Source organism: Amblyomma maculatum, chromosome 8 (assembly GCF_055883805.1).
Source record: "Amblyomma maculatum isolate TAMU_Amacu chromosome 8, ASM5588380v1, whole genome shotgun sequence".
Lineage (NCBI taxonomy): Eukaryota > Metazoa > Arthropoda > Arachnida > Ixodida > Ixodidae > Amblyomma > Amblyomma maculatum.
This window is the reverse complement of record NC_139351.1, coordinates 87,698,947-87,724,239: the sequence shown is the minus strand read 5'-3', so window position 1 is coordinate 87,724,239 and position 25,293 is coordinate 87,698,947. Positions and strand designations below refer to the sequence as shown.

The 25,293-nt window shown below is 46.2% G+C and overlaps 1 protein-coding gene across 7 annotated transcripts in view; it reads left to right on the top strand.

Moving 5' to 3' along the window:
• The window catches only part of LOC146181709 (inaD-like protein), a 1,346,554-nt gene that overhangs the window by 324,082 nt on the left and 997,179 nt on the right, over nt 1–25,293 (top strand). For 6 of the 7 annotated variants that reach the window (XM_084576720.1, XM_084576719.1, XM_084576716.1 and 3 more), the window contains exon 3: nt 13,203–13,599. The gene's annotated coding sequence lies outside the window, so the exon portion shown is untranslated. Of the gene's footprint in view, nt 1–13,202; nt 13,600–20,584; nt 20,820–25,293 lie in introns of those variants that run through there. The other variant, XM_084576721.1, reaches the window with a different exon arrangement.

Below are 25,293 nucleotides of genomic sequence, written 5' to 3'. Positions count from 1 at the left end.
GCTCCATAAATGCAGTGCCCTAGAACCGTAGCTGAGCCACATCCGCTGCCTCGTGCGAAAAGAGGAGAAAATAGAGAAAAAAAAATTAAGAAAAGATGGTCATGATCAAAAGTACAGGTAATGCTTTGCAGCTGAGCTAGTACAAGTATTGAAAAATAAACGCTGCTCCAATGTTGGCAGCCGATTTTCCTTTTATGCACCCCTTTGTTTAAAGTTTGAGTATTGTGTCTGTGGCTGTAGGAAGAAGGAGAAGAAAATGCACGGGCCTGCTACTGGCTCTGTAGCTGAGCCACCTCCGCTGCCTCGTGCAGACAGAAGAGAAAATAGAGAAGAAAGAAAAGGAAGAGTGAGAGAAAGACGGCCGCCGCAACAACAGCCGTCGCCCACCACCGAAACAGTGGCGGGTGCAATGACAGCCTGCCACAGATAAAAATTCGGTGGCAGGCTAGCCCCTGCCGCCGAGGTACAGCCCCGGGACAAGACAAAATTACGGTCGGACTTCTAACCAACCTCGGCACGGAGGCACTGCAGCAACATACGGATTACGTTAACGAATGCTGGCGCATCGGCACCATTCCACAGGCATGGAAAACAGCCAATGTACACTTTATCCCCAAACCCGGCAAGAAAATCAGCATTGAAAACCTACGCCCCATATCCCTCACGTCGTGCGCAGGCAAACTCATGGAAAAGGCAGTCCACGCACGTCTCTCCAACTATCTAGAGAACAACGAGCTACTGCCACACACGATGTTTGGATTCAGAGCACATCTGTCCACCCATGATGTGCTTCTGCAACTCAAACGCGAAGTCATTGATCCAGCACGCAGAAACAGTGACCGAGCACTTCTATCCCTCGACCTCAAAGGAGCGTTTGACAATGTCAAACATTCCACAATCCTCCAAAATCTCCAGACCACCAACTGTGGCCAGCGAGTCTACTCATACATCTATGATTTCCTTAAAGACAGAACAGTCAACATCAGCATCGGCACTAAACAAACAACGCAAGTGAAGATGGGCACGAGAGGCACTCCGCAAGGGGCAGTATTATCCCCACTTCTGTTCAATATTGCACTCCGCAATCTTCCACCTCTTCTAAATCAGATACAGGGCATACGACACGCCCTGTACGCTGACGATATAACCATCTGGACAACTAGGGGTAGTATGGGAATGATGGAAGAACAACTACAAACAGCGGCAACAACAGTTCAGAATTATGCACGAGCGTGTGGACTAACCTGCTCTCCCGAAAAATGTGAACTCCTAGTCTTCCGCCAGCACAAAAATCAGGCCACGATCGACATCCACGTTGACAACTCACCCATAAAGGAAGTTCAGACCGTTAAGATACTGGGTCTATGCATCAATAACAAGGGCAACAACCACCTCGCCATCCAGAAACTCCGCCTCGTGAGCGAGCAAGTCGGCAGGATGATCGCCAGAATAACGACGCGGAAATCAGGGATGCGCGAAGAAGATACTCTCCGACTGGTGCAGGCCTTCGTCGTGAGCCGCATCGTCTATGCGGCACCCTACCTTCGTCTCAAGAAGTTTGACATCAAGAACCTCGACGTCATAATCAGAACAGCCTACAAGAAGGCCCTGGGCCTCCCTCTTACGACATCGACGGACCGGCTTTTACGACTGGGCGTCCACAACACGGTAGACGAGCTGATTGAGGCACACCTCACGGCGCAGGTGGTACGACTCTCCACGACTCTGACTGGCCGACAAGTCTTGAACGATTTGAACATCAATTGCCCCGAACAGCTAGACCCTAAAAGCGACATCCCAGCCTCATGGAGAGGACAATTCAAGGGAACTCCATTACCGAGGAATATGCACCCCGACTTTCACCAGCCAAGAAGACAAGCACGAGCGGAAGCTATAAAAAGGCACTACGGCGGGCGCGAGGGCGTGTTCTATGTCGATGCTGCGGGTCCTGAACAGGGAATGGCGGCCGTTGCGGTAGTACACCAAGATAAAACAGTGGATGGACTAATATTACACAGCCATGACACACTGGCTGCGGAGGAAGTGGCAATTGCCCTAGCTGCGACACACACTACCTCAGAATACATTCTTACAGATTCACAGACAGCATATCGCAATTACCTCAGGGGCAGGATTGCACCGCTAGCAGCTAAAATCCTGCAAGATAGTTACACCCGTGGCTACCAACCCATGGATAAACACTTAGTATGGGTACCAGGTCACCAGGGCATCCCAGGGAACGAGAGCGCACACGCCTCAGCCCGAGCATTTCTCCCCCGGGCACCCAATACGGATCTCGTGGAACCTCCTATCCCATTGCTAACTTACACCGAAATACTTCAGCACTTAAGATTATCTCGCCGGGTCTACCCTCCACCGGCAAAGACACTAGACAAAGGGGAGGAGATACACCTCCGCAAGCTACAGACCAACACTTTTAACAATCCACGCAGACTACACGCAATAGATCCAGAGTCATTTGACTCACAATGCAAATTCTGCGGGGAGAAGGCGGACCTATACCATATGGTGTGGGCATGCCAGCGAAATCAGACTGTCACTATTAATAACCAGCCAACGCAGGAGGGGTGGGAGGCAGCTCTGACCAGCTCGGACGCAAGGGTTCAAAAAGAACTCATCGGAAGAGCGCGGACAGCAGCCTACGCCAATGGGGTTCCGGACTGAGGACTCCAACCGCCGCTACAACCTCCTAATCATTTTCATTAAAATATTTTTACCACCACCGCAAGCGGCGGTGACCTAACTGCCCCATGCCCCATCAGGGGAGAACAACCCATCATCATGTGAACAGTCAAGAGAAAGGAACTGTAGTCCTCACTATAATGCCTTCCTCACTTCCCTGGTGTCCCATGGTATGCGGAGGAAACTAATTCCTGGCTTCTTTTGCGTTCTGAGTAATTTATTTATTGATTGATTGATTAAAACTTTAATTTCCACTGATTTAGGAGGCCCCCTACTCCCCGCTCCTGGCACGCAGGCCTAAGGAACGGGGGCTGGAACCTCCGCGACTAATGACTGGCGAATATACATTGGTTATTCTCGGCCTCAGCCGCCAGGCAGTTATGGCTTCACGGCACAGAGCAGTAGCCGCCGTGGGAAGGGCCGCCGGACGGCATAGCAGAATGGTCTGCAAAAAGTCAATATATGCACGTGTTATTCTGAACTACCATTTCCATTCTTCTCGGAACTACACATCATTGCAAACAATTCAAAAACAAGCAAAGTTGATGCAGAACGTTGTCCTATTAGGCCTGCGCAAAAATGATGGTTTCGAGGGCATACTACGCTTCTTATTCAAAGCATCTCAGAGCAGACTGTCTCTTTTAGGTCTAATGACACTCGATTCAGTACTGCGCACGAAATTCTTATCGTCCGTCATTCAACGCACGACGTCTGCTACTTCTGTGCCCTGCCCTAGTAGTGCAGTAGTTAAGATGCCCGACTACAGAGCCGGAGTTCAATCCCAACCGCCCCCGGCTGTGTTTTGATAGAGGCTAATTTCATTAGCTGAAATTTCCCTGCTGACCGACTGTAAGGTTTCAGCACTAACTCCCGACCCTCCCTCTGCAGCCCGCACAGCCCCTGCCGCTCCCATCTCGTCTCCTTTCCACCTGCTACTGGCTCTGTAGCTCAGCCCCCTCCACTGCCTCGTGCGGATAGAGGAAGAAAAAAAATTACCGACGATTACGTTACTTCCTAATGCGAAATTTGAGCGCAGCAAATAAGCTGTTTCACCTTTCGATAGATTGATGCAAATCCGCCGCCACCGATCTGGCTCTCTGATTGCCACCGCACAGGGGTTGCATTGGAGGAGGAGCGAAGAAAGGAATTAAGTTCGAGCCGGCGCTTTGACAACCGGAGACTCGCAGGAAGAGGGGGGAGGGGGGCGGCGTGTACACCCAGCGGCAAACGATGGGGGCAGAAGCGCGCGCAGCAAGCGGACAACGCGATTAAGGGAGGAGGGAAGAGATAGCAGCGACTGACTGATGCTGCTGACGCCGATAGTGAGTCAACCCCAGCTGCGGAGTTGGTTTCAGGGACAACGCCGCCGATGCCGACGCAAACAATATGATACCCTCGCTTCCGCAGAGCCAAGAACCAGGTCTAGCCGTGGGAAGGTGGTCACGTATTCGTCGACGTGCCGGGGCCTACGTGAAATAACCGGCGCGTCGGCAACTGAAGAGCACCCTATCCGCCACACAGGAACAGGGGGGGGGGACCCCCCTCCCTCTTTCTGCATGGCGGGGACGGTGTTCTATGCAGTCACGTTATCTTGACTCTCTATCGGCGTCAGCGGCATCCAGCGGTATCAGTCGGTCGCTGCTAGCGCTGTGGGGATGAAAGGGGGGCGGAGCTGGTTACGAGGCCGACGACGACGCCGACGCGAAACCCAGGAACGGACGCCAAAGAGCTGCGCTCTAAAAAGAAACAATAAGTAGAGGAAAGAGAAAGACGCGCCTCCCAAGAGCCGTCGTCCGCCACCAAGGCTAGCCCCAGCGTCAAACAGCAGGGACCTACCAGTCGCAGCAACGTGGTGTCAGGAGCACTTACCTTCCCCTCCCCGACCACTCTAACGTTTTAGGCGATAGCCTTTTTACGCTCATGGAACAAAATTCCGCGCGCGAGAGTTGTGCTCGAGACCTGTAATATTTCGCGAGATTCCTTGAGATGTATTCTTGTCTAACATTCCTGCCATCTTCAGTTCTAGGTTTTTAAGGTGAAGGACTATCTAGCCTCATGGAATGAAAGCCCGTGCGCGAGTTTTGTGCGCGAGATCTCTAATAATGCGCGAGATGTGTTCTTTAGCGTTTCTGCTATATGCAGTCCCACGCTTGCACGCAGGCCAAGGGGCGCAACGCGACAGGAGCGGTGGTGTGCCGCCCAAACTCACACTTGCCGGAGATGATCTGACAGATATTGCGCCTTTCCATTCCTGTAAACCACTTATATTTATATTGCACCAACCGACAATGATGGGGAAACTATGAGAAGCAAATGATAGTACAGGAAGGGCAGACTTTCTCCATTCTCCTCTTTAGAGATCTCTAAGAGCGTCTATTTTTTTCGCATTGCAGCACCGCTCTGTCCCCAAGGCTCATCGTGCCACTGCCTTCTCGCATGACGTCACTTGCGGCTAGGATGCCCTACAATGTCAACATGACAACCGCGTTGGCATGACTCTTGACAAAGAGAACTCAGATACATTCCTCTTGTAGTCAACGCGCGCAGCTGGTGAACGGAGGGGTGGAGGGTAGATTCGATTACCGCTGGAGCAGTTTTAGAGCGCAGCTGTTTGGCGCCCGTCCCTGCGTTTAGCGCGGCATCGCCGGTGTCTCTCGTAACCAGTTCCATAAATAAATAAATCCTGTCTTCACCCGTAATCGAACCTACATCCCTTGAATCGCCAGTCCAGTGCTTTAATCAACTGCGCCACGCCCGGGATCGTGAACTGCGTTTCGATGGAGGTGAAACGAAGTGGCGTCCGTGTGTTGTGCGATGTCAGCGCACGTTAAAGATCCCCAGGTGGTCGAAATTACTCCGTAGCCCTCCACTACGGCTCCCCTTTCTCTCCTTCCACTTTCACTCCCACCTTCCTCCCTTCCCTTACGGCGCGGTTCAGGTGTCCACAGAGCAAGTGTGACAGATACGGCGCCTTTCCCTTCCCATGAACCAACCAACCAACCGGGATCGTGAAACGCACATCATAATTCTCCTTGTCTACCATGAGAATGATTGTAACGATGACAATGACGCTACAGTTAGTGATAATGACAATAATGACGTTAACAATGATAATAATTGTTAATTTAGTTGATAAAGATAATGAGAGTGAACATAAGCACCGTGTGCACTATGCAACGCATAGGCTTTTGCATTTCTGCAGCGTAGATTCCACAGTGCTCTCGGAGCTCTTTAGCGCCAGCTTCCTGCGTTTCGCGGCGTCGGCGTCGCCGTTGTCCCACGTAACCAGCGTGCACATGACTGTGTCGGTGCCGTAAGAGGAACTAGTTGGTATATCGTATGGTACTATGGCCTTGCACTCACTGTTCGTCGGGTTTTGGACGTAACAAGACCCCTTCACTTGTGCCAGTCGACAAGAACAGCCAACCCGAGTTTAGACTTTGACGATGGGAAGGTAAGATTGGAATTCAGCCTTTTAGAATGCATGGTTCCTAGGTGCGCGCGCTTCCCTTGAACCACGCAGACAAGTTTGTGTGGCGTGAATAAAGCGGGCAGGTGGGCTTTCGTACATCGCGGTAGCTTATGAGTGTATGCTCGTAAGGACGCGTAGGGTAATGGAAGAATACATTGAAAGCTCGTTGGGCTTTCGTATATCGCGGTAAATTGCGACTGTATGCTTATAATGAGATCGAGTGGATTAATCGAAGAGCAACAGAAAACCCGATTCACACAAAATACTATAGGATCAAATAAAGAAACAAATTCAACCTTACACATGCAAAAAGTAACACAAATCAATAGCGAAGATTACAATATTCCCCCTTGAATAACCATATTTAATGTAACTTTTTCCACTTTACAACCCCAAACTGCTTTTAAAATTGGTAGTCATGCTAGCAGCGATGTGTAACAAATGTAATAAATAATTGAGAAATGTTTTTAGAAAAATGTAACTAGGTCTATTATTATCCATGCAATGAATCATGACATTTGTAGTTTGATGATTATCGGTAAACTGACGTAAAAGCTGAACAAAATGAACATAATACCTGCTTTTATCACATTTATCTATAAAAACATCTAAAAAGACAACGGCATCGATGTTTTGTCTTGGTTTATTCTGCACCAACATATAAAAAACGAGCTAAAAACTAAGACTTCAAAATATTCATTTTAAAAAAACGTTACCACAGTTTGTGTAAAGAAGTTCTAGGAGAAAGCCTTTCTACGACCATGGTGAAAACCTCGCGTCGGCGAGAGTTGTCCACGAGATGTTTCAGCGAGATTCCGCGGTTGCCAGATACAGCGCATTTCTTTTCCTGTAAATCAGTTATCATCATTATTATTATCGCTATCGGATTTTTTTCTTTTGCTTTCAATAAAACGACACTTTACACATTTTCTGATCAATTTTGCACTTTTTCTGGTTTCTTTTTCAAACTCCCAACTTCCGATCACATGACTATTATGCAGGCACGCCACACTTCCAGCCGCATGACTTGCCTTACCACACTTCACGTGATCCTACCAAACATCACGTTACCGGAAATGTTACTCTGCCGGTCTATTTTGACGTCCGAGTGATTTTTGGGCTGTGATATATTACTTCATTACTCAATTTTATACGTACAATTTCCAAGACAAGAATTTTTCTTGCTATATCTAGTGCAGTAATTTGTTTTTTTTGTAACTTGTTTGGTTACGACGAAATTGTGTAAATAACTTCTGGGGTCTCGAAACCTCCAGCGAAGACACATGATGCTTATGCATTAATAAAGCCCTCAAGGGCGTTCGGCCTCAGCAAGTGGCGACCATTACTTGGCTGCTTCTGAGCTGATGAGCAACCAAGACGTTTTGGATATATCCGTCTGCCCTGCAAAACACGGGATCCTAGAGATCCCGGTGTCGATTTTTATTCAGTCATAGCACCCTAAATTCGCACCTGTGGTTATCATTTCTTTATGTAACAACTTCGTAGGCATTTTTGTATTGGCGCATTTTCATTCTTGTTCGCAGCTGGAATCTCGAATCGTTCTGCCTTTGCGAAATACCGCGAGTTTTAATTTCGGGCTCTTCCATTCCGTTCATGGTCCATCTGCACCCAAAGGCAACTATACTGTTTCTCTACTACGCATATACTGTCGTGGTTGTGTTTCGATATTTTAGTAAGGCGCAACTTTTTCTAAGACATTTTCCAAATAAGCGGCTCGGTCAATTCACTTGAACCCGTAGTTGATCATGGCATGTTGCTGTTCACGATAAGGGCCCTCGCAAAACCGCTCCCTCCATTTAGAATCTGTCCAATGCAACGGCTATGCATAACAGAGTGCTAGTGATTAGGTTTTTTTATTTATCCTTCTTTTTAAGCTGTCGTCTTGCGTTCGAAGCTTCAACTTCGTTTCAGAGGCTCGTGGCGTATAATGCAGCGTTCTAGCGATTTTAGGCCATCATGGTATTTGACCAATATGTTTCTTAGCTTCGTTAAGGGAATCAGCATTGCCATCAGTATTTTTATTTGTTTGAAGAGCGCTAATGGTAAACGTCATGAAATATTTTTACCGATATTGTTAGCTCCCGCATTCGTCCCACAGACTTGTTTCCGGAAAGAAATAATGCCGCAGTCAGCTCGGCTATTAACAATTTAGTCGCAGGAAAGGTTTTTTCTCCCTGAATGTAGACACATTTCATTCTTCCCCTGTACTCTAAACCTTCAGCACATACAGTTAGACACTTTAACAGCTTGCGTTCACATATCCTGACCAAGTCAGTATGATGATGTTCGCCCCAGCCGATATTGCATTTTATTTTTCTTGGTTTGGGGGGGGGGGGGGTCCTACCAGCTTTTAATGACAAGAAATTAGGATTACGAAGCGGCTTCGCAAAGCCATCCAGCCGATTGTAGTTCAACCTCTGGTGCACACCTCCCCCCCCCCCCCCCCCGCCCCTGCTTTTTTTATCATAAATATTATGAGAACACTAAATGTTTGCCCTTAAGGCTGTATTGCGCCCCACCAAGGTGCGCAATATCTTGGTCGGCACGGCATCTTATTTTTCGACTGTGAGAAAGCTCGCAGGCATTATGCTTTTTTTATAATAAACATTAGAGGAACACTAAATGTTGGCCCTTAAGGCTGTTACGCGATAGCGTTTCAAACACAGACGATGTCTCACTTTTTATTTCTGTATTTACTTTTCATTTTTCTTTTTAATTGTTCGTACACCAATACTTGGCATCAGCAAACATTAGTTTTCTATTCTCAGCAGTTTAATAGCTTTGAACATATTTTTCCATTCTAAACTCTGAATAAATTGATTTATTGCCTACTCCAAATTTTCAAATTGGTCTCATTAAGCATTGGTTTTTCTTTCCGAGCATTTTCAAACCTTTGAACCCCTTTTGTTCACTATTTTAATTTTTTTCACATCTTTCAGTTTGAAATATTATTCAATTACATAACTTACGTCTTCTTTATTAGGATCATCAAGCATTGACTTATCTTTCTGGTCATTTTTGGCACCTTTAGACGCTTCCGTATCATCATATCCTGGATCCTTGACTTTACACTTGCCACCAAAAATAATTTCATTTAGATTCGCAAAATGAGCACTTATATTTCTTAAACATCCTTCGCCTCTAAGAAAATAAACCATAACTCTGAGCTTGTAGGCTTTCAAACAATTTCAAGCTCTATCCCGACTTGTTTTCTTGACCATCGCCTCCTGCCGCTAGTTGCTTCCTACAAAGCGTAAATGCCTTTGAACCATTTTTATTCTTTTTGCTTATCTTTTATCGCCTTCTTGCAAGCATATACCCCTTCGCTCGGTCACATAAGCTCTCAAACTCGCGTACAATACGTCTTGTCTGAGTCCCTTAATTATTTCCCCAGGATCGCGCGAAGGAAAGTCGTTAGGGGTAGCCGCAGCAACTGTTGGGCCTCCAGGCCTGTTCTTGGAGTACACGGGCTGAGTTGTATAGCCTTGTGTACGTGTTAGTGCGTGGGCTGAGGAAGAGGAGTGTGCTAAACGAGGGTGAGGCAAAATTGCGAAATTGAGTTTGCCTCCATGCTATGATATAATCCATCCGGCGAATCTACCGCTGGCCTGGTGCCTCTACCTGCAACCGTTTGTTCCCGCATCGCTTTGTGGACGTGGGATCGTCAGTCGCTTTTATGCCTGTGGCGGGAGGCGTGCGAGAAAGGACGTGCTCTAGAAACGCGCTACCTCTTTGTTGACATTATTTGTGCCAATTTGAGAATTTTCGAAGAAATATTTGCATGCGACTTTGCTGAAATTGCCTCTGCGTGGCGTGATGCAACTGAATGTCTTCAGTTTATGCTAAGCGTTATTATCATAGACCGTGCAGAGATTTTGGAGGCGCCCTTACAAAACGGGCCGGAGATTAAAGAGAATAAGGATACGAATCTGCTCAATTTCTATTCGCCTGGTACACATGAAATGGGGAATATTGTTGCAAGAGGTACTGGGATCGACACCCCGCACCTCCACCAAATGTCACGTGGTGGCATGACAAAGGATGGAACACGGCGACACAACAGAAACAGAACGACGTGATGACATGACGATTAAATATGCTTTAATGGCCAGCGGGCCCCGCGCGAGCGCTCCGCCCCGCGCCACTGCTTGCTTCGTCGTCTTCGTAGCACTATAAAGCCGGCGCTTACATGTGAAGGCTTTTGAAGGATCTGCGGGGAGACCGAACTCGGGAACTGTGGTGAGGTCCGCAGCGTCCTTCGAGCAAGTGGAATTGATGATGAAGTTGCCGTTAGAGAAGAGCTTAGGGAAGCATTTTAAAAATAGCAGTGCGTTTTGCGCTAATGTATAACTTCTGAAAAAAAGTACCCAGATTCTTTCGTCAATATGCATTGTTAGCAAGAATTGCGTAGTGCTAGTATGGGTCTATTCCAAAAAGAGGGCACCGAGAAATCCTTTTTAAGCTACGCTGTACTGTACTTCATTAACAGTAAGTATAACGGAAAAAGTAATCCAAATTCGTTTTAATACCTCCATTCTGGGAATATACGTAAGACGCCAGTAGCATAACTGAAACAAATTACGCTACAAGTTATATAAAACACGAAAAGTATACTTATGTTTGCTTTTGAATATTGTGATATAAAGTATAAAGTTTTATAAGGGCAGATGATTGCAGTATTGTATATGTAATGCCGATCCAATCTTCGGCTTAGAGGAAGGAATGATATGGCTAACGTTATAATAGAGAGTTTTAGTACTGCGTATTGAGCGCTACGTACACACAGCTCACGTACCTTGCGGAACGCTACGGCATGGTCGCGTATATGCCACAGAAAGACTTTTAGTAGCGCGGAAGCCCGTACGTACGCATGAGTCCGGAAGCTAACGCGTCAAGCGCAGTGGCTTGTGTAGTGACACCTCGCGGCCATCGAAACAATTTTTCAGCGCAGTAACGCTTGCTTCATTGCTTTTCCGACAGGTGAGAGATAAAGCACATGCTGCGGTGGTGCTGCTTTTGTTGCTTGTTGCTTTTGTTGCTTGTTGTTTGGTGCTGCTTTTGGTAGGTTGTTGTTGCAGAAGATAAGGATATAATGAATAACTTTGACGGAATCGGGATACTACTCCTTGCAAACGTAGTAGAAAGTGAAAATTAATAATACAACCCCGTGCAAAATTTAAATGCGGATAAGCAAACCGTTGGGCATACAGAAATGATGTCAAAGCAGTTTTCTGAGTTCACAGTGCGCCTATGATGTCATCAATCGGTGCAAATTACCTATGTACCTCGGAGAATACGTTGTCAGACTATGCAGTCTTATTAGACAGGCGGAGTATATATTTAAAACACTGCAAAACATATGGCGGTACAAGTGGGGAGCATGGCCTATGGAAACACATGCAAAGAAAACTTACCAAATAAATTTGCCGCTTTAGGAGAGCACCAGTAATCACGGCAGATTTTTAAAAGTTGGCGAATGTTTTGAAGAAACAAACTATGACAAAATATGCTGCATCATTTTAAAGCCAATCAATCTTTAACGTGCGTCGATAAACCTGTGTCGTAACGACCTACATACCCATGAAAACTAGCTGTCCTTTGGGTGCTTTTCGCAATCGCGAGAACTTTTCTTCTTTTCCTGCATGTCGTCGCACAGGCTACGTTCCCTCTTAAATACGGCCACTCAAATGATACAAGCTTTTAAGCTGAATGCAGTCTTTACTCGACACGATAAACAAACCACGCACAGCAGCAGACGACCAACAATCCGTCTGCTCACACGAATGTCGTTTGCGGTCGCCGGCGTCGTCTGCGATCGAATAGAGCATTAGCTGCGCTGCCGTCCGCTATAATGGGGCGTTCTCTTTCGCTTTCGTTTTGAAGTTTAAAAGTGCTTTTTGAACTTAGTTTTGTCTATGGGCTGCTGACTTCGAATGATCGGTATTATAGCAATTTTTTTACGGCAGCATATCAGGCTATACGAGAAGCCTACGAGATAGGGAGAAGCACCCAGTACATTGGGAGCCTGTAGGCGGTGTGGGCGACTTCACAGCACATATTTTAGCCATATTTATTTTCAGTCTCTTCTAGGATGTTTGTGGTTGCTTTGTACCAAAAAAAAAAAAATCATATGTGCCGCGTGAAGACATAAAACGGCTTTGAAACCTTGCGCTTCCACGTATTCTCATTGATGGTAAAGCCCACTTTTCACCCCTAGTCTGTGGCAGCGTCACGAACGCCACCTTTGTAAACACGGCGCTGGACTATAGATGTAAAGACTACGGGAAACTTGGTACGTACTGCTTCAGGTTTTAGCAATCCTGGCGATGAAGTACACCAGCGCTTTCTCATGCACAACGAGATCAACACGCAGACGGTTTAGCGAACGCACGCAGAGGCAAGGATATCTGCGTACGCGAACAACATATACGCAGTACGCAAGAACCGTGCTGCGTATGACGCATGCGCAGTAAACAGTACGCAGGCCGTCTACGTACGCAAGGGTTCTGCGTATGCTTACGTACGCAGTACTAAAACTCTCTATTAGTTCTGCTTACGTACGCAGTACTAAAACTCTCTATTAGTTCACGCAGCCAGGGATACTCATATCAAGCCACGTTTCATCCCTGACGATGGAATCAAGTTGATTACGTCCCAATAGCAAACGATAAGTTACGATAAGTTACGATAGACGCTTTTTGCCGAGCAGCATTCGAATGTGCCTTATAGGCGACTCTAGCGACATAATCTTCAAGACATACGTGGTCGTCAACTAACTCCCCTGAATACGTTGTTCGACAGGCTGGTGTCTTATAGGTCTCTAGCTGCTTCGAGCTTAGTCATATGAGCCATACCCATTTCTAACGCAAACATTTTTATGCGATCACGCAGATAGATCTTTTACGGATGAGTTACAGAGCGTATTTCACAGCTGATATCGTCATAGACCATAAATTGCAACTATGAAAGAAGCGAGTGCTTAAACATGTTTCATTTCATATTACAGATTGAATTCTCGCCACACCAGACCCAGCGGTGAAGCGCTTCTGATCACAAAACAGAGGCTGTCTTCGCCGGAGAGCTTCAATTCTTGCTAGGAAGCCAAGCTGATCGACCAACTTCACGGAAATTTCTCTGAGGGCTACAGTTACCTAGTCACCAGGACACTGTAAAAGTGCGACTTTTTTCAGACACTCTCTGAGTGCTGTGTCTTCGGGTGTGAGTGCAGGATGCATTCGCTGATTTTGTCGAGCCGCTTTTGATGAGTAAGTGAACCTGTGACTGTCAGGAGCACCAACAGTTTGTATTCGTCGGAGAGGAGTTCAAAATTGTGAAAGCCGCCAGAAGGATTACCTTAACCCATAAGGGAACACCGAATCACCGGAGTTTCTTCTCTGCAGAAGGTGAGTCAGTTCTTTTTATTACTCTCGAGAGTTGATTCCAGGTGCACCCACTGGTACCAGTTGTAACGACCTGTCGTTCACATGTTATATGGTGGTGTTTCAGAACATAAAGTGTGCAAAGTGTTTAAGTTCCTTCCGGTATGTGGGCAAAACTATTCGTGGTTATGAGTGGATGAATTGTTTGGTTTGCACTCGAGGTAAATCACGTGATGGCATACAATGAAATTTTACGGGCCAGTCCACCTCGAACGCGGTGGGGCGAAAAACCAACGACGTAATTTTCCCTAGGAGCAATATGACGGAATTTGGAAGAGAGTAAAATTTTCAGGCACATAAACCGACATCCTCTCCTTCTTTCCGAGTGGGTAATTGCCGTTTCGGATGGTGAGCGCCGCATCACAACATCCACAACACCAGTTGCGACATGATGGTACATTTAGTTCTCGATAACAATGGTGTAGAAATAATTTCTTGTTGTTCTGTACAATGTACCCTATTTCAAGGTTCTTTTTAATTCCTGGTTTTTTGTTTCAATATAGCTTTCAAGCATTTCCGTTTGTGGATCGGTTCACGCGACTTTGCACTAAAGATCTCTTAGCCCTCTCATCTTGTTAAGATTTTTTTTTCCGAGCGTGTTGTTTTGTTATAGCGTTCAGATAACATTTATTTTTCGAAGATAATATCTTTGGTTCGAGTGATCATAAATAAGGCGTGTTGACTGTTTCTTCTGAATGCTTTGAGGTAAAAATGAAAACTTTTCTCAACCGTAGTCATTGGCCTATTATTTAGCCGATCCTGTGCGATTTATTTGGGGGGTACAGTGGCAAAATCAAGGACAGCATAATTTAACCGTTCGCAGTAAATAGCACAAGGAAGCTGCGAATGAACCGGTTATAGAAGCTGATTGGTATGTAAAAAAAAAGCGTTTTCAAAAGAATGAGAGCGATACTGATTGAGAATTATCAGAGGAATGAATATAGTGTCCGGAAAGTACTGCTCACAAAATTACCATATTGAAAGTTGAAAGACGGCTTGAGGGCGATCAAGAACGGTAAACAAAAATAATACAAGTAGTTATTCGGAAAAAGCTGCCAACAGAGACAGCTGAGGAGCAGAAACTGAAGCCCTGACTGTAATAAGCTACTGCTCATACACCGTAGGAATAAGCCAACGGGTAATACAGGGAAGATCGGGAACGCAGCAATGAAGAAAAGCGAGTGAACCATTGTTTGGAAATAAAGAAAAACCATTGATCAATAATCTTTTCTTCACAGTTCCTTCACCATGGCACGACGTGCAGCAGTTGATCATGACCGTTTGCTCGCAATATACTCATTAAATAATAGTCGAATGCAATATGTCTAATGTTATAGCGCTAGCCTCACTGTGTTTGTGATATACCCAGTTCTTGCTGCTTCTGTTCGCGCTTATTCAAGTCAGCAAAGAAGAAACACTGGCGGGAGGACAAATATTGGTTCTTCCTTCCTCGTTTCTTGTTATTTCTCATTAGCGAGCAGCCGTCGTGTCTGGTGATTACAAGCAGTAGCAGCAACCACCTGACGTTTTCGATATTTAACCGGCGCGTGTGGTCCATGTTACTGCATGGCCTTTTGTCAGCGAGTGGAGAGAAGTCATCTCAGCGGCGAAGAAGTGAATTGAGTATGGTGCAAGGCGCTTGAATATTGCTACATCTATCCGCGCTTCCCGAAGCTTGCGTGCCTTACCCAGGAATAGTTGAAATGTTCCTCATAGGAGCCTGTAATCCTATCATGTGTGACGACGAAAGCGTAACGTGTTTGCTACACACTAGTATTACGGTTTGTCGTCATCAACAAGTGGGATGCCCAAAGAGGCATCCATGCGGCCATTGTGACTTTAACTAGATCTCAGTAAACGCTTGGTTATACTACATTTAAAATGTTACGAGAGACTTTAGCGACTAAAGTAGTGAAAGGCAAAAGCCTGAGTGCCGCATTCCGCTACGCAACTTGCACTGATTAGTAAATAATTAGGCATTAGTTAATTTTTATTATTCATCAAGAAAGTAAATTATTCTTCATTATTAGTAAATACGAATTACGTAATCAGTCATCAATTAATAATTAATTTAAAATATAGTGATCCTTGTAGAGTTAAGAGACAGGAAACAAGCAGAAAATGCCACAAAACTACTGCGAAATAATATCGTAACTAACTTCGGGGACAAGAAATGAGCGCGGGCTGTTAGCCAAATAGTGCAATAAGGGAAACTTGATAATCTATTATTTCTAAACCTTACGTCCAAAGTACTCACACGATGTATGCTGTGGCTACAGTTTTCAGTAACAAATTAGGAAGAAGGCCTTTGTAGTAACACTTGTAATACAGATTTTTTACTTCAGATTTACAACGCGAACCGACCTCACATTGGGTTATGACATTCAATGCGTGCATGTCATGTGTGTATGCACAGTATCTCTGCATGAAGAATTTCACATTCATAGCCGCTGCTTGAGCTTCGAGCCTATGCACTAGAGACAAAATCGTCACGTCTTACAAAAGTAAATTACATGGGTGGTAGGAGGGCACAGTTCTAGCGACACTTGATGCAAATTCCTGATGGTGTGGTGGTGAAAAGCAAGTCGGAAGGTCGAAAGATCCCCAGGTGGTAGAAATTACTTCGCAGCCCTCCACTAATGGACCTCTTTCTCTCTGTTTACTTTCAATCCCATCTTCTTCCTTCCCATTACGGCACGCGTGCTCAGGTGTCCACACAGAAAGGTGCGTCAGATACGTCTCCTCCTCCTTCCTGTGACGTAAATATTTATTATTAAAAGAAGGAGAATTGAAATTTGACTTCTCATGAATATATTCGTTGCTACCCGGCAGAAAATCGATTATATATATATATATATATATATATATATATATATATATATATATATATATATATATATATATATATATATATATATATATATATATTGCTGTTTACTTCTTTTGCTGCTGTGGTTTCATGTGTGTAACAATCGTTTTGCGGCATATGCGTTTATTATTTGTGTTAGGTTGTATATGCCTAGATTGATAATGTATTATTTCACTGGTCCGTCAAACTTTGCTTGGATGCCGAGGCCTCTTCAGGTTTTTCAACCTTTTGCCTCGGCTGCCCCTTTCTGTAGAAAGAAAAGAAATAAAGAAAGAAATATATATATATATAGCCCCCCCCCCCCCACCCCCTCCCCGGGGTGGTGCAGTGGTAAGACGCCTGACTACCATGCCGGCGTACCCGGGCTAGAACCCGACCGCGGCGGCTGTGTTTCGATGGAGGCGAAACTAAGAGGCGTCCGTTGGCTGTGCGATGTCAGCGCGCGTTAAAGATCCCCAGGGGGTCGAAATTACTCCGCAGCCCTCCACTACGGCTTCCCTTTCTCTCTTTCCACTTTCACTTCCACCTTCCTGCCTTCCCTTACGGCAGTGTTGAGGAATTTGATGAGGTCGCGCATGAACTGCAGCGTCTGCGGTGTTGCCGGCGCCGCCATCACCTCGCCGATGAGCTGCGACAGGTGCGAGGGCGTCAGCTGGCGCACGTTCCCCACCGGGTTATAGTGTGGAGGCTTCGAACTGGGCTTGAGGCCGCTTCGGATGCTCATCAGAGAAGCCACAATCAGAAGAGGCATCACCACCTCCTAGAACGTCTTTGCCTTTTCCGTCTTCTTGACTAACTAGTTGCGCCATATCAGGGCCGACAATTGGGTCCAGAACATGTTCTGTCGTGGCACCGTCATGTTAGGTTTTCTCGCAGGTTGCACGTGTCTGGAAGCAGCGCAGAGTGTGATAGGCCTGACGGTGAGAGGGAGTCCTTGCCCGGACATGGACGGGCTCGTCGTCGACGGTTGCGCGGCACCTCCTCCCGGAAAGCCTCTCAGAGGACGGCCATGGCGGCGGCGGTAGACGCAACGTGCTCGTCGCTTACACCTCTCTCAGGGTGCGGATGGGGCACTCAGCTGGAGCCCGAGCTCATGCAGTTCGGAACCTGCCCAGTCTGATTCTGCTGCACCACCACAGGGCCAGTCCTACGCTTGTCACTGCTCCCCTGTGCAGCACTGGACGACGCCTAGGCTGCTCTGTTGGCGGGTAGGAACAGTTGGCCACGCTTAGGCGGCTCTGCGGTGGCCGCACTATTGCGGTAGACCAGTGACATCGCCGTGCCGAGGACGACTGTGCACCCGAGTTGCGAGTTTGCCCAATGTTGCGCCGGCAAAACTCCGAACCCGAACATGAGCTTGACGCGTAGCCTACGGCGACCACCCTCTACGCCGGTCCGAGCCTGTTGTGCCCTTCCGCTGTTGGCGTTGATCACCTCGTCTGGATAGTCCACTGACAACAGGAAGAGGCCGTACCTGCTCGTGCAGCACTAAGTCTACGAAGAGCACCAGCAGATGCTCTCCAAGGACCCCTCGAACCACAGCATTAGCGAGGAGCACAAGGATGAGGACGAGCTCTTCGACTTCATCAAGTACTACCTCTCCAATCGCGGCGTCGCGAACAAGCTATGCAGCCGCAGCAGCAATGGCCGGGCATAGTTCATAGGCGTCAACACTGGCAACAGGGGTGGCGCAAACGCGGTCGAGGACAAGCACGATGAGAAGTCTGCCTCTGCCACTCTAAAGAAGAAAAGCTGACTTGCAAAGGTCATCCGGTATATTACGATACGTGGTAAACACCATCACATCTGAAAATCTGCCGAGCTTCTTCCATGTGGTCACCTGATGGGCTTTTGCAGGTACTTTCACTACAAGTCCCATGGATACCGGCTCCTTCTTGAAAGCCCAGTACGTCATCTTGAAAATTTCTAAGAAAATCTTTTGTGGCAGCAAAGTGTCTGGGAACATGGCAATGCCCTGAATCTTCTCCTAAGAAATCCAACGTTTTGTGGCTTTTATGAACAAGTTGGTGAAAACAAATCGTGCCTCCGGTCTCTTCAGCCAAGGAAAATTGCTCATGGCAGCCAGCTTCCAAGTTCCAAAGTTCCTTGGAAGCCGCTGGAACATTCTGAAGCGGGCTTTGTTGAGAACAGTGATTTCATCCGAGGCCAGAGAATACTCAACGGACTGGTCGCAAGGGGAATCCTCTGTTTGTTCGGCTGACTGAAAGAATGCACACCGCAAGGAAGAGTGCTTCGTCGCCGGTTTCTTTTTGTTCTCGTCCTCATGATTCTCGCCCGCAACTCGCCCGCAAAAATATTCTACTGCAATTGTATAGTGTAACCGTTGTCATACCGTCACATTCTGGCTGCGTTCGTGGCAGTTTTTTCTGCTGTTAAGAACAAAAACATATTATTCAACCTAAAGGGGAACATACCCAAGGAAATATAGTCGTAATTTATTTGAATGTTGGGAAAACAAAACTCTTACCTACAGGTATCGAACACATGTCTTACAATCAGGTACGTGGTCTTAAATATTGCGCCACAACAGCGACGGTTAGTGCGGTCTTTAAATGCGCTCTTATTCGTTTTGAGTCTGCTGTGATGGAATAAGCTACGTTCGGCTACCAACCCACCGGGCCTTCGTCTGCTGTTCCCCGACGAAACACGGCATTGGCGACGAGTATGGGATCCTGACCAGTTTTTCGGCAAGTCGACATGGCAACGGATGATCCGGCAGCGGCGGGTTCAGTGACGCAAATCTTCGGTCAACTGGGACATATCGAGCCTTTGGACGAGTCTACGAGCGACTGGCCTTCGTACGAAGAACGATTGGCGTCGTTTCTTCTGGTCAACCGTAACTCGCTTTTTTGAGTCTCGTCTCCTAAAGTCGTTCACCGCACCAGAATTGCCGTCAGCTAAAAGTTTCGACGTGTTAAAGAAGCTTCTAGGTGACCACTCGTCACCAAAGCAGTCAGTAATTAGCGAACGCGCAAAGTTTCACAGTAGAGCGAAACTCCAGACTGAGTCCATTTCAGAATATGTAGCTCAGTTGCGCAAGTTGGCGCAGACATGCGAATTTGAGGCGGCCCTAGATCAGTCTTTGCGGGACGGCTTAGTCCGCGGTTTGCGCAGAGAAGACATACAGCGTGTGTTATTCACGAATGATAACATGCTAACTTTCCAGAAAGCTGTGGAACAAGCGCTAGCCATGGAAGCGGCGAAAAGGAGCGTGGCAGAAGTGCACGCCTCTGAAATGAGCGTACCGGACGATCACAAGGTCAAAACGGGTGGGGAAAGTAGTATGACGCAGCGGAATTGCTATCGCTGCGGGTCTGCGAAGCATGCAAGCCATTCGTGCCCGCACACCGCAGAAACCTGTTTCAAATGTGATAAGAAAGGACACATTCAAAGGGTGTGCCAAGCTAGTAAGCAGCGAAAGCCAAAGGGAGAGTGGCGGAGCTCGGTAAAGGTGTTAATTCCCGGTCAAGTGCCGGTTAATATGAAGGAAGTTGTTTCGCCTGGCCTGGACCCGATAAAAGGTTTGATGCACGGGCAAGGTGTACAGTCGAGCGCGATTTGAAGGTTATCGCGCGAGCGTCGACCAGCCTAGCACTCCAGGCACCTGGCGGCCAGGTTTGGAATAGAAAAAAATCATGATTTCTTATTCTTCTCTCCCTCGTTCGCTGTTCCATACAACAGCCATGACCCCCGTGACAAACTCACCACCCTTTCTCTCTGTTCTAAGCTTTCCATTTGTTGCGATAAATTGTCCGATTTCAGATAATACCGAAAAATACGTCATGTGCACAACGATCACTGCCTGTTCGCAGAACCAAAAGAAAAAAAAAAGGAAGTGATGTCCAAACAGGGAGTGACGGCTGCTGAAGGAACAGCAAAAAGAGTGAGGGAAGCTGGCTTTACACCTCCCTCGCCTCGGCAGAGAATTCTGGGCCATGGCGCTGTTCATGTTCCCGGTCGATGCTCGCGTGATAACCTTCAAATCGCGCTCGACTGTACCTTTGGAAATGGAGCTGGATACTGGGGCTACTGTGTCCGTCATGTCTTTGCATCAGTTTCGTCAGCTGTTTCCCTCGATTAAGGTCATGTCAACGACGCTCAAGCTAAATACGTTCCAGGGAGCCATCGTTCAGCCTGTCGGAGTTGCTCACGTTGCCGTGCAGTGCGGAGAACACAGAGACCAGCTTCCTCTTTACATCAGGAGAGAAAAGGGACTTCCTCTGCTTGGTCGACAATGGTTGCAAGCCATCCGACTAGACTGGAGCCATATTTTGGAGCTCAACCCCATTTCCAGGTCAGATGTTTCTGGATGTTCAAGTCAAAGCGGCAGATTGCGCACGCTTTTAGACAGGTACTAGAGTTTGTTTAAGGACGAACTGGGGACAATTGCAGTAGAAACAGCGGAATTGGCACTAAAGGAATATAGCGTGCCGAAATTTCTAAAGGCAAGAAGTGTGCCCTTTGCATTGCAACCTGAAGTCGAGGAGGAGCTTAAGAAGTTGGAAGGCATGGAAGTAATTTCCCCACTCGCGACGAGTAACAGTGCCACACCGGTGGTAGCAGTAGTAAAGAAGGACGGTAGCATAAGGCTATGCGGAGATTACAAGTCTACCATAAATCCTTGTCTTGAAACTGACCGGTACCCACTCCCGAGAGTCGACGAGTTGTTTGCAGCGCTCGCAGGGGGCCAACAGGTTTTTAAGATTGACCTCAACTGAGCGTATCAGTAGGTAGTAATGTCAGAGTCCTCAAAAACATACTTGACTCAAAATTCCCATAGAGGACTTTTTGTCGCAAACAGGCTGCCGTTCGGGGTTTCTTCAGCGCCTTCTATTTTTCAAAGAATTGTAGACACAATGTTGAAAGACTTTAAAGGTGTCAGCTGCTATTTGGATGATGTTCTCATCACAGGCAGGACGCCGGATGAGCATTTTACCAATCTCGAAGCGGTCCTAAAGTGGTTGATGAAGCGCGGGATTCGAGTAAAGAAAGAAAAATGTTCGTTATTTCAAAAAGAACTGCGGTATCTGGTCATGTTATCAGCGCAGCAGGGGTCAGCACAACGTCAGAGAAGAAAGAAGCGCTAGTAAAAGCTTCTGCGCCCACTTTCAAGCAGCGGCTGCAGTGGTTTCTGGGCATCGTGAATTACTACGGGAAGTTTGTTCCACGATTGTCCGCTCTTGCTGGCTCTCTTTACAAACTACTGCGTAGCGGCCAGCCATGGCATTGGGATGAATCGTGTCAAGTGGCGTTCGACGAAAGCAAAAACGAGCTGACGTCATCTTCTGTGCTGACGCATTACGACCCAGATAAACCTTTTCAAGTGGCATGTGACGCTTTCCAGTGCGGAGGGGGGGGGGGGGGGGGGGCAGTATTCTCTCATGTTGCAGAAAATGGAAGCTCCCGCCCGGTCGCTTATGCGTCGCGTACATTAACTAACGCCGAGAAAAAGTAGTCAGCAAAAAAGGAAGCGCTTGATATTTTTGCCATCAAAAAATTTTCCTTTCTACATCTATCGAAGATGTTTCACGTTGATTACGGATCCCAAGCCGTTACAAACGATACTGGGACAAAAGGCAGGCATTTCACCGATTGCGGCAGCACGTTTACAGCAATGGGCTGTGACGTTGTCTGCTTACAAATACTGGCTCGGGCACAAAAATTCCAGTGACAACGCAATTCAGATTTTTTGTCAAGGTTCCCTCTTCACATTATTAATTTAAACAGCGCGAACAAGAAGACACAGGACAAGATAAAAGGAAGCCACAGTACAAGCGCTGTACTGTGGCTTCCTTTTATCTTGTCTTGTGTATTCTTGTTCGCGCTGTTTAAATTAATAATGGATGTTTACCAACTCGCCCCACAAAGTATGTTGGTAATCCCTCTTCACCCGAAGACGAGAAATCGTTCTATGCGTTGCGCCTGGAGTCGATGCCTGTATCTGCCAAAGAGATCGCGCGGGCTACATCACGTAATCCGGTGCTTCGCAAAGTGCTCCAGTATACAAGTATAGGCTGGCCATTGCACCTACGAGATGCGAGTCTAAAGCAATTGTTTGACAGACAGTTGCAGCTCAGTGTGCATCAAGGGTGCCTCATGCATGGAATGAGGGTTGTGATCCTGTCTTCCCTACGAGATTCAGTGCTGAACAGACAGTTGCAGCTCATTGTGCATCAAGGGTGCCTCATGCATGGAATGAGGGTTGTGATCCCGTCTTCCCTACGAGATTCAGAGCTGGACACACGTCATGGGCACACGGCTGTTAGCGAGTTAGAATTCGTGTGCTCTCCGTAAAATTTATTAGCAGTCTTCAACATCCGCCGACTTCGGTTAGTTATATTATTCATATGCAATCAGTAATGTCCTACAAACTATAAGTGAGCAGCATTTTCTGCTTACGAAAGCCTTTTAATTCCTGAATCATGCTTTAAATATTCCTATGTTTTCATTGTTACTTCCTCAAATAGTTCAGCAATGTTAACAGCTTAAGTTGAGGACAACCCAGAGGGGTAACATTAAGAGACAGAAAGCATGCAGAGTGGGTCAGAGAAATAACTCAAGTTACCGACATTCTAGTGGAAATTAAGAAGAAGAAATGGGCATGGGTAGGACATGTAATACGAAGACAGGATAACCGATGGTCGCTGAGGGTAACAAACTGGATTCCAAGAGAAGGAAAGCGTAGCAGGGGGCGGCAGAAAGTTAGGTGGGCGGATGAGGTTAAGAGGTTCGCGGGGGTCAAGTGGATGCAGGTAGCACAGAACCGGATTATTTGGAGAAATATGGGAGAGGCCTTCGCCCTGCAGTGGGTATAGTCAGGCTGCTGCTGATGATGATGATGAACAGCTTCTCTTGAAAATTTATCCATGAAAACCGGTAAGTGCTGTAAACAAGAACCTCAGTATACCGGAAGTTTAAAAACATATATTTAGACCTAGTGGCCTCTACGGCTCGCGACATCGAGCGATGCTATAGGGCCGTTCGTCGCTTGTCCTAACAGGCGAATTTCGCGCTCATTAGTAATATCTCATTTCCGCGGTGGCAACGTCCGCAGGAAACGTTTGAGAGCCACAAGAAACAAATTTACAGCAGCATTTTCTGTCATGGAACCGGTTTTAAAGACAATTCAAAGCTGTTCATAGTGGTCTGTTTACTGCTTTCGGTTAGAAAAAAAAATTGGTAAGAAAAAGTGTTTGTTACCAAGTCAGAACTGGGTGGCAAGTGTATGATTGATTTTGTACCACGCTCGAGACATGCAAATAATGGACGGAGCTGCAATGAAGGCATTGTTTGTTTACGTACGCAAAACACGGCTTTCGGTATCGATCGTGTGTCGCAATATTCATAACGCGATTTCATTACGCCTAGCGGCAATAACGTAACATGGAGGGCCTTATACGGGACGACGAAATTAAAATTATCCATTACTGATGGGCAAGGTAGGCGCACAATCTGGCTCGTTGATAATTAACGTGTCGGCAATATATTTAATCACTGCATCTGCTGAATTTTTGCGCGCTCTTAGCGGAGAGGAAACAATAAATATATTACATCGGAATTTTGGAGAGAAGTAAGCTCATTGCCATAGCCATTAGTTTACTAAATATGAACAATACTAATTGAAAAGTTATCGCCAGTAGAGTTAGTGTGTCTTTGGAGTCATCGTTCGTTGCAGGCCTAAGAGTGGTGGGTACTTCTACATTGTCCATTTCGGCCTTATATACAGTGTACGCCGTTTTTTAATCAAGCCCAAGAATACACCCTAAACATGCTGTCGCAAGTGTTCTGTGGCGCTTTTTTAGACCAAAACAGGCTGCACATTGGCTGAAGCCTGTTTAATACAGGAATAACATGGCCCCAACCAGATACCAGTTATAGCATAAACAAATTTATAATGTAGACTTCATAACTGCAGACTTGATATAACTGGAGCTGATTATGGGCAGCTTTCAAACGGGTTTGCGACATAATTGCTGATAGCTGCGACATCTAATGGTGCGGATTGAAGTATAGGTGCTATTGCTCCCTTCCCAGAATGTTGAACGTTTGTTATCGTCGCGTTAATAGCATACGCATTCCAATAGTAGCTATAACAATTCTCGAGTGTAATAATGCGAACATAGTTCAATCGGTTACTCAATTACCAAATTCCATGTGTTCCTGCGACGATAACAGATTAAGCTTGTTTTAAATACGTATAACTGCTTATTTCAGAAAATGCCTTCTCTTTAGCTCTCTAAAATATTCAGTCTGTGTTTCTGAAATGTTTGACTAGCTTTTTTGCAGGCTTATGATTAGTTTAGTTTTCTACATGTTTTAGTTTCAGATGCACTGGTATATATATATATATATATATATATATATATATATATATATATATATATATATATATATATATATATATATATATATATATAGCATATAAAGGAGCGAACAGTCTCAGAGTGCAAGGCAAACTTCTTTTTTTTTTTCATACTGTTGACATTTACGGGAATGTTGTCGTGTGTTGATTATTGAAAATAAAGAGCATTAACTGCAAAGCGGAAGGAAAAACAACGCGGTAGGTCTTTTTACAAATTGAAGAGTTTAACTATGCTTTCCTGTCGCCCTTCGCCAGCAAATGCCTTCCCTTAGCTTTGGTCGAGCGTTTTGCCACTTTTTTTTATTTCATAATGAACCAAACACAACCTTCACTGCAAAAAAAAAAAAAAAATAAGTGTGTTAGCACCCAAATCATAATAAATGAGGCGATAGCAGAAGAGCGCTCT